Below are 9,578 nucleotides of genomic sequence, written 5' to 3' on the forward strand. Positions count from 1 at the left end.
GGTTTTGTTGATAATATTAATAAACATGGTTTAAGATAAACCTCTTTTATAGTAGAAATAAAGATGATTCTACAGTCTTTCCTAAATCTTAAACACATCACAAAAGTTGTTTGCTTCTATAGTAGAAATAAAGGTGATTCTACTGTCTTTCCTAAATCTTAAACACATTACAAAAACTGTTTGCTCTATAAAAATATGTTACTAAAAATAACACATACTTTACACATGCATGTATTTTAATTAAACCATACAGGGGCCAGCAAAGGTAGGTTTACAGTTTTGGATATACGAAACCCAAAGTTTATTCTTGTATTATTATTTATTAATTATTGTATTATTTTCCATACAAAAAAACTGTAAACTTAGTTTTGCCCACCCCTGTATACACTTTTCTGAGATTTGCTTTATTTATTTATTTTTTTTTCAAATTTTTATTAAGGTATTATATGTGTACATATCTTACCATTGCCCCCCCACCCCACTCCCATACATGCCCTCACCCCCCAATGTTTTGCATCCGTTGGTTACTCTTATATGCATGCATACAAGTCCTTCAGTTGATCTCTTATTTCCCCACCTCTCCCTAAATTTAGCGCTGTAATTAGACAGTCTGTTTGATGCTTTACTGCCTCTGTAACTATCTTTTTGTTCATCAGTTTATAATGTTTTTCATTATCCACAAATGAGTGAGATCATGTGGTATTTTTCTTTCATTGACTGGCTTATTTCACTTAGCATAATGTTCTCTAATTCCATCCAGGTGTCTACAAATGGTAGTAATTCCTTCTTTTTTATGGCAGCATAGTATTCCATTGTGTAGATGTACCATAGTTTTCTGATCCAGTCATCTGCTGACGGGCACCTAGGCTGTTTCCAAATCTTAGCTATTGTAAATTGTGCTGCTATGAACATAGGGGTGCATATATCCTTTCTGATTGGTGTTTCTGGTTTCTTAGGATATATTCCTAGGAGTGGGATTACTGGGTCAAATGGGAGTTCCATTTTCAGTTTTTTGAGGAAACTCCATACTGTTCTCCATAGTGGCTGCACCAGTCTGCATTCCCACCAGCAGTGCACGAGGGTTCCTTTTTCTCCGCATCCTCGCCAACACTTGTCGTTTGTTGATTTGTTGATGATAGCCATTCTGACAGGTGTGAGATGGTATCGCATTGTTGTTTTGATTTGCATCTCTCGGATAATTAGTGACTTTGAGCATGTTTTCATGTGTCTCTTGGCCTTCCTTCTGTCTTCTTTCGAAAAGATTCTATTTAGGTCCGTTGCCCATTTTTTTTATTGGATCATTTATCTTCCTTTTATTAAGTTGTATAAGCTGCCTGTAGATGTTGGAAATTAAACCTTTATCAGTGATACCATTTGCAAATATGTTCTCCCATACAGTGGGGTTTCTTGTTGTTTTGTTGATGGTTTCTTTTGCTGTGCAAAAGCTTTTTATTTTGATGTAGTCCCATTTGTTTATTTTCTCTTTGGCTTCCATTGCCCTAGGGGCAGTATCACTGAAAAAGTTCTTTTGGCATATGTCTGAGATTTTGCTGACTGTGGATTCCTCTAGTATTTTTTATGGTTTCCCGTCTTATATTTAAGTCCTGTAACCATTTTGAGTTTATTTTTGTGTATGGTGTAAGTTGGTGATCTAGTTTCATTTTTTTGCATGTATCTGTCCAATTTTCCCAACACCATTTATTGAAGAGACTGTCTTGACTCCATTGTATGCTCATGCCTCCTTTGTCAAATATTAATTGCGCATATTGGTTTGGGTCGATATCTGGATTCTCTATTCTATTCCATTGATCTATATGTCTGTTCTTGTGCCAGTACCAGGCTGTTTTGAGGACAGTGGCTTTGTAATACAGCTTGAAATCTGGTATTGAGATCCCTCCTACATTATTCTTCTTTTTCAGGATTGCTGTGGCTATTCGGGGTCTTTTTTTATTCCAGATGAATTTTTGGAGAGTTCTTTCTAGGTCTGTGAAATACGCCGTTGGTATTTTAATGGGGAGTGCATTGAATCTATAGATTGCTTTGGGTAGTATGGACATTTTGATGATGTTGATTCTACCAATCCATGAACATGGTATGTTCTTCCATCTGTTTACATCTTCCTCTATCTCTTTTTTCAGTGTCCTGTAGTTTTCCGCATATAGTTCTTTTACCTCCTTGGTTAGGTTTATTCCTAAGTATCTTAATTTTTTTGCTGCGATGGAAAATGGGATTGCTTTTTTAGTCTCTCTTTCTGTAAGTTCACTGTTGGTGTATAGAAATGCCATAGATTTCTTGGCGTTAATTTTGTATCCTGCTACATTGCCGAATTCATTTATTAAGTCTGTTAGTTTTTTGACGGAGTCTTTCGGGTTTTCTATGTACAATATCATGTCATCTGCAAATAAGCACAGCTTTACTTCTTCTTTTCCAATTTGGATGCCTTTTATTTCTTCTTCTTGTCTAATTGCAATGGCTAATACTTCCAGTACTATGTCAAACAGAAGTGGTGAGAGTGGGCATCCTTGTCTTGTTCCTGTTCTTAGGGGAAATGGTTTTAGTTTTTGTCCATTGAGTATGATGTTAGCTGTGGGTTTATCATATATAGCTTTTATTATGTTGAGGTATGATCCTTCTATTCCACCTTGTTGAGAGTTTTTATCACGAAAGGGTGTTGGATTTTGTCAAATGCTTTTTCTGCATCAATTGATATGACTATGTGATTTTTATCTTTCAATTTGTTTATGTGATGTATCACATTTATTGATTTTCGGATATTGTACCATCCTTGCATTCCTGGGATAAACCCTACTTGGTCATGGTGTATGATCTTTCTGATGTACTGCTGGATCCGATTTGCTAAAATTTTGTTGAGGATTTTGGCATCTACATTCATGAGGGATATTGGCCTGTAATTCTCCTTCATTGTGTTGTCTTTATCTGGTTTTGGTATTAGGGTGATGCTGGCTTCTTGGAAGGAGCTTGGAAGTGTTCCTTCCTCTTGAATTTTTTGGAATAGTCTGAGGAGGATAGGTTTTAGTTCTTCCTTGAATGTTTGGTAAAACTCTCCTGTGAAGCCGTCTGGCCCCGGGCTTTTGTTTGCCGGAAGCTCTTTGATGACTGCTTCAATTTCTTCCATAGTTACTGGCATATTGAGCTGTTTAGATTCTTCCTGACTGAGTTTTGGAAGGTTATATTTTTCTAGGAATATGTCCATTTCCTCCAGGTTGTCCAGTTTGTTGGAATAAAGTTGTTCGTAGTATTTTTTAACAATCCTTTGTATTTCGGCGGGATCTGTTGTTATTTCACCTCTTTCATTTCTGATTTTGTTTATTTGAGTCCTCTCTCTTTGCTTCTTGGTGAGCCTGGCTAGAGGTTCATCAATCTTGTTTATCCTTTCAAAGAACCAGCTCTTGGTTTTGTTGATCTTTTGTATTGTTTCTTTGGTCTCTATGTCGTTTATCTCTGCTCTGATCTTTATTATTTCCTTCCTTCTGCTTACATTGGGATTTTCTTGTTGCTCTTTTTCTAACTCTTTGAGTTGTTGGGTTAGGTAATTTATTACCCCTGTTTCTTGTTTTTTGCAGTAGGCTTGTAGAGCTATGAACTTCCCTCTCAAGACTGCTTTCGCTGTGTCCCATAGATTTTGGATTGTAGTGTTTTCATTGTCATTTGTTGCCATGATGTTTTTTATTTCTTCTTTGATCTCTCTGGTAACCCAGTCATGGTTTAATAGCATGCTGTTTAGCCTCCATGTGTTTGATTTCTTTGGGTTGTTTTTATTGTAGTTGATTTCCAGTTTTATGACACTGTGGTCTGAGAAGATGCTTGATATGATTTCTATCTTCTTGAATTTGAAGAGACTTTGCCTATGTCCCAACATATGGTCTATCTTTGAAAATGACCCATGTGCACTTGAGAAGAATGTATATTCTGTGGCTTTGGGGCGAAATGTTCTGAAGATGTCAATTAATTCCATCTGGTCTAGTGAGTCATTTAGGATTGATGTTTCTTTGCTGATTTTTTGTTTAGAAGATTTGTCCAATGGTGATAGTGGGGTATTAAAGTCTCCTACTATCATTGTATTGCTGTCAATCTCTCCCTTGATATCCTCCAGGATTTTTTTTATGTATTTGGGTGCTCCTGTATTGGGTGCATATATGTTTACCAGAGTTATTTCTTCTTGTTGGATTGCTCCCTTTAGTATTATGAAGTGGCCTTCCTTATCTCTTGTTATGTCCTTCACTTTGAGATCTAATTTGTCAGATGTAAGTATTGCTACCCCAGCTTTTTTTTCAGTTCCATTTGCCTGGAAAACCTTTTTCCATCCCTTCACCCTCAGTCTGTGTGCGTCTTTTTTTCTGAAGTGGGTTTCTTGTAGACAGCAGATATATGGGTCATGTTTTCTTATCCAATCCATTACCCTATGTCTTTTTTTTTTCCAAATTTTTATTAAGGTATTATATGTGTACATATCTTACCATTGCTCCCCCCACCCCACTCCCATACCTGCCCTCACCCCCCAATGTTTTGCATCCGTTGGTTACTCTTATATGCATGCATACAAGTCCTTCAGTTGATCTCTTATTTACCCCACCTCTCCCTAACCTTACCGCTGTAATTAGACACTCTGTTTGATGCTTTACTGCCTCTGTAACTATCTTTTGGTTCATCAGTTTATAATGTTTTTCATTATCCCTAAATGAGTGAGATCATGTGGTATTTTTCTTTCATTGACTGGCTTATTTCACTTAGCATAATGTTCTCTAATTCCATCCAGGTGTCTACAAATGGTAGTAATTCCTTCTTTTTTATGGCAGCATAGTATTCCATTGTGTAGATGTACCATAGTTTTCTGATCCAGTCACCTGCTGACGGGCACCTAGGCTGTTTCCAAATCTTAGCTATTGTAAATTGTGCTGCTATGAACATAGGGGTGCATATATCCTTTCTGATTGGTGTTTCTGGTTTCTTAGGATATATTCCTAGGAGTGGGATTACTGGGTCAAATGGGAGTTCCATTTTCAGTTTTTTGAGGAAACTCCATACTGTTCTCCACAGTGGCTGCACCAGTCTGCATTCCCACCAGCAGTGCACGAGGGTTCCTTTTTCTCCGCATCCTCGCCAACACTTGTCGTTTGTTGATTTGTTGATGATAGCCATTCTGACAGGTGTGAGATGGTATCGCATTGTCGTTTTGATTTGCATCTCTCGGATAATAAGTGACTTTGAGCATGTTTTCATGTGTCTCTTGGCCTTCCTTCTGTCTTCTTTCGAAAAGATTCTATTTAGGTCCGTTGCCCATTTTTTTTATTGGATCATTTATCTTCCTTTTATTAAGTTGTATAAGCTGCCTGTAGATGTTGGAAATTAAACCTTTATCAGTGATACCATTTGCAAATATGTTCTCCCATACAGTGGGGTTTCTTGTTGTTTTGTTGATGGTTTCTTTTGCTGTGCAAAAGCTTTTTATTTTGATGTAGTCCCGTTTGTTTATTTTCTCTTTGGCTTCCATTGCCCTAGGGGCAGTATCACTGAAAAAGTTCTTTTGGCATATGTCTGAGATTTTGCTGCCTGTACCCTATGTCTTTTGATTGGGGCATTTAATCCGTTTACATTTAAAGTTATTATTGATAGGTACTTATTTGTCGCCATTCCTATTCTTTACCCCTGTGTTCCTTCTTCGCTTCCTATTTCTTTTTTTTTTTTTTTACAGCAGACCCTTTAGCATTTCTTGCATTGCTGGTTTGGTGGTAATAAATTCCCTTAGTCCTTTTTTGTCTGTGAAGCTCCTGATTTCACCTTCAATTTTGATTGATAGCCTTGCTGGGTACAGTATTCTTGGATTCAGACCCTTCCTTTGCATGACTTTGTATATTTCATTCCATTCCCTTCTGGCCTGATGAGTTTCTGTTGAGAAATCAGTTGCTAGTCTGATGGGGGTTCCTTTGTAGGTAACTTTCTGTCTCTCTCTTGCTGCTTTTAAGATTCTTACTTTGTCGTTGGTGTTTGCCAATTTAATTATAATGTGCCTTGGTGTCAGTCTTTTGGGGTTCATTTTGCTTGGGACTCTGTGAGCTTCTTGGATTTGTGTGGGTTTTTTCTTTCCTATATCAGGGAAATTTTCTGTCATTATTTTTTCAAAAAGGTTTTCTATTTCTTGCTCAGCTTCCTTTCCTTCTGGAACCCCTATTATGCGGATGTTGTTTTGTTTCGTGTTGTCCCAAAGTTCCCTTAGGCTCTCCTCCTGCCTTTTAATTTTTTTTTCTAGAAGTTGCTCTACTTGGGTATTTTTTCCCATCTTGTCTTCCAGCTCACTGATGCAGTCCTCTGCTTCTTCTAGTCTACTCTTGATGCTTTCTATTGAGTTCTTTACAGCAGCGATGTCATTTTTCATTTCTTCTTGGTTCTTCTTCATTTCCTCTTGGTTCTTGCTCATATTGTCGAATTTGTCTTCCATTCTTTTCAGCCACCTTATGACCATTTCTCTTTATTATTTCTCTGGAAGGTTGCTTGCCTACATTTTGTTTACTTCCTGTTCTGGTGATGCTTGCTTTTCTTTCATATGAGGGCTGTGTCTTTGTATCCCCATGGTCTCTCTTCTCTGGGTGTCTGGTTATGTAGTTCTCTCTCTCCTTATCCCAGGCGAAATCTGTTCTTTCCGTGGTGGAGTGTAGAGCTCCTCTGAACCCATGTGTTTGCGCCAATTGGGGAGCGTTGTTCTGGGGCTCGCAGCTGTTCCATGGGTGCCCCAGTTGTGGATTCTTAGGCTTCCGATAAGCTCCACTTTCTGGATCAAGATCTGTGGTGAAATGATTTTTGTAGGATTTGGTGAAATTCAAATGTAAATTCACACATATATAGATGGTATTAAATATTTTTATAAGCTAGAAATAATGCATGATTGATTAATATAAATTTTTAAAAAAACTAAAGGAACCAGAACTGGTAAAACAGCCAAATATCAGGAATTTTACCTTAGTTATTAAAAAGTTGCCGAGCCCTAGCCGGCTTGGCTCAGTGGATAGAGCATCAGCCTGTGGACTGAAGGGTCCCAGGTTCGATTCCAGCCAAGGGCACATGCCTGGGTTGTAGGCTTGATCCCCAGTAGGGGGTGTGCAGGAGGCAGCCGATCCATGATTCTCTCTCATCATTGATGTTTCTATCTCTCTCTCCCTCTCCCTTCTTCTCTGAAATCAATAAAGAAATATTTTTTAAAAAGTTGCCGAAACTGGTTTGGCTCAGTGGATAGAGCGTCGGCCTGCGGACTGGAGGGTCCCGGGTTCGATTCCGGTCAAGGGCATGTACCTTGGTTGCGGGCACATCCCCAGTGGGAGGTGTGCAGGAGGCAGCTGATCTATGTTTCTCTCTCATCGATGTTTCTAGCTCTCTATCCCTCTCCCTTCCTCTCTGTAAAATATCAATAAAATATGTTTTAAAAAAAAGTTATTAGGTAATATAACAAACATGAAAATGCATCACTCAGATCTAATTAGTGGTGAGCATTGTTGACTGATGGTCCCAGCGTCTGTCCCTCTGAATTTACCCCCACATTTATACTGAGGCAATGCATCCCATGAGCTGATCCCTGCCAATAACTGGTGCTAATGTACTTGCATTTCTGTAAGGTGTGAGACTTCTCTAACCAAAGTCTTTGGCTCCAGGTCTCCCCTTCAGCCTGGTTTAAACCTTAAGATGTCACTACAGTCTAACTAAGGCTCTTCCTGTTAAATCCTCCTTCCTTTACTCCTCTCCACCAATATCAGACCTGCATTGTCATCTGAAGGCTCTCCCCACCTTCTCCCATTTCCTCCCTTTTAGCATTCATGGTGTTTTGCCGGAAGCCAATTCCAGCATGTCAGCAAGGGCTGAATCATCTAGGGTGGCTGAAAGGCATTTCCCCAAACCTGAAAGGGATGCATAAATTGATTGCTTGCTGCCAGACAGCTCAGGGCATCTTTTTTTAAATATATATATATATATTTTATTGATTTTTTTTACAGTGAGGAAGGGAGAAGGATAGAGAGTTACAAACATCGATGAGAGAGAAACATCAATTAGCTGCCTCCTACACACCCCCTACTGGGGATGTGCCCGCAACCAAGGTACATGCCCTTGACTGGAATTGAACCTGAGACCCTTCAGTCTGCAGGCCGACACTCTATCCACTGAGCCAAACCGGTTAGGGCAGGGCATCTTAATCTACATGTTATTGCCTCCTACTGGCCAAACACCTGAACAGCCGCAGGCAATTCCCCAATCTGACAATGGACTCTGTAGACTAACCCTGGCCTTTGATGTGTATATCTCCACCTTGCCTTAGGACAAATTGTGTTAATAAAAAGCAAGGGGTCCTGAGACAAGGAGAACTTGGTTTCTTTAGCCAGGCTCCTCTGCCCACCCCACCCCAAAATGCCTTTCAAAATTATGTTTCGTCTCTGGACTCTTTATTAATTTATGCACAGCCCCTTCTTCAGGTTTCCTGAACCCTTCTAGATGCCAGATCAAGACCACCGGCGTTAAATGGCGCCCAACGTGGGGCGTTAGTGTTTACTCCATCTAATCTCTTAATCATCTATTCCCATTTGGACAGCTATTTCTCAGAGGACAGTGCTAACACAAATTGTCCAAGAAAACTGGTGGTAAAGTGGGGTTGGGTTCTGGCTCACTGACCACAGGCAAATAAAAAAATAACCTGAGTGGCATGAGGACACAGAGAGTCCTTACCACAAGGTGGCCAAATGGCTAGGTATTTTATCGGTCTTGAGGTGGAAAAAAAGCTTGCATGATAAAAACATCCTTGCTGAAAATATGGGCATTTTAAAAGCTAGGAAAAAGGGATAATGCCTATTAGGAGAGTGGAGCTGTCTTCTTACTAGTTGGCTAAATTTATTAATACCCTGCAGAGGAAAAATGAGAGCTAAAGGTCATCAACAAGTATGAGAAACTGAGAGCATTGCTGGTAGCTTTTGCAGTGAAAGGGCAGAAAAAGCTGAGCATCAAACTTTGGAATTGATAGAGATACAGAACTTCAGATACATTTAAGTCAAGCATGTCAAACTTGCAGCCCGCGGGACGCATGGGCTCACAACGAATATTTTTGTGGCCCCGCCAATATAACGGTATGTAAGAAATGTTTTAATAAAAATTTTCTGACTTAGGAAGGCCAAGAGACACATGAAAACATGCTCAAAGTCACTAATTATCCTAGAGATGCAAATCAAAACGACAGTGCGGTATCATCTCACACCTGTCAGAATGGCAATCATCAACAAATCAACAAATGACAAGTGTTGGCGAGGATGCGGAGAAAAAGGAACCCTCGTGCACTGCTGGTGGGAATGCAGACTGGTGCAGCCACTGTGGAGAACAGTATGGAGTTTCCTCAAAAAACTGAAAATGGAACTCCCATTTGACCCAGTAATCCCACTCCTAGGAATATATCCTAAGAAACTAGAAACACCAATCAGAAAGGATCTATGCACCCCTATGTTCATAGCAGCACAATTTACAATAGCTAAGATTTGGAAACAGCCTAGGTGCCCGTCAACAGATGACTGGATCAGAAAACTATGGTACAT

Source organism: Plecotus auritus (genome assembly GCF_963455305.1).
Source record: "Plecotus auritus genome assembly, chromosome: X".
NCBI classification, from domain to species: Eukaryota; Metazoa; Chordata; class Mammalia; order Chiroptera; family Vespertilionidae; genus Plecotus; species Plecotus auritus.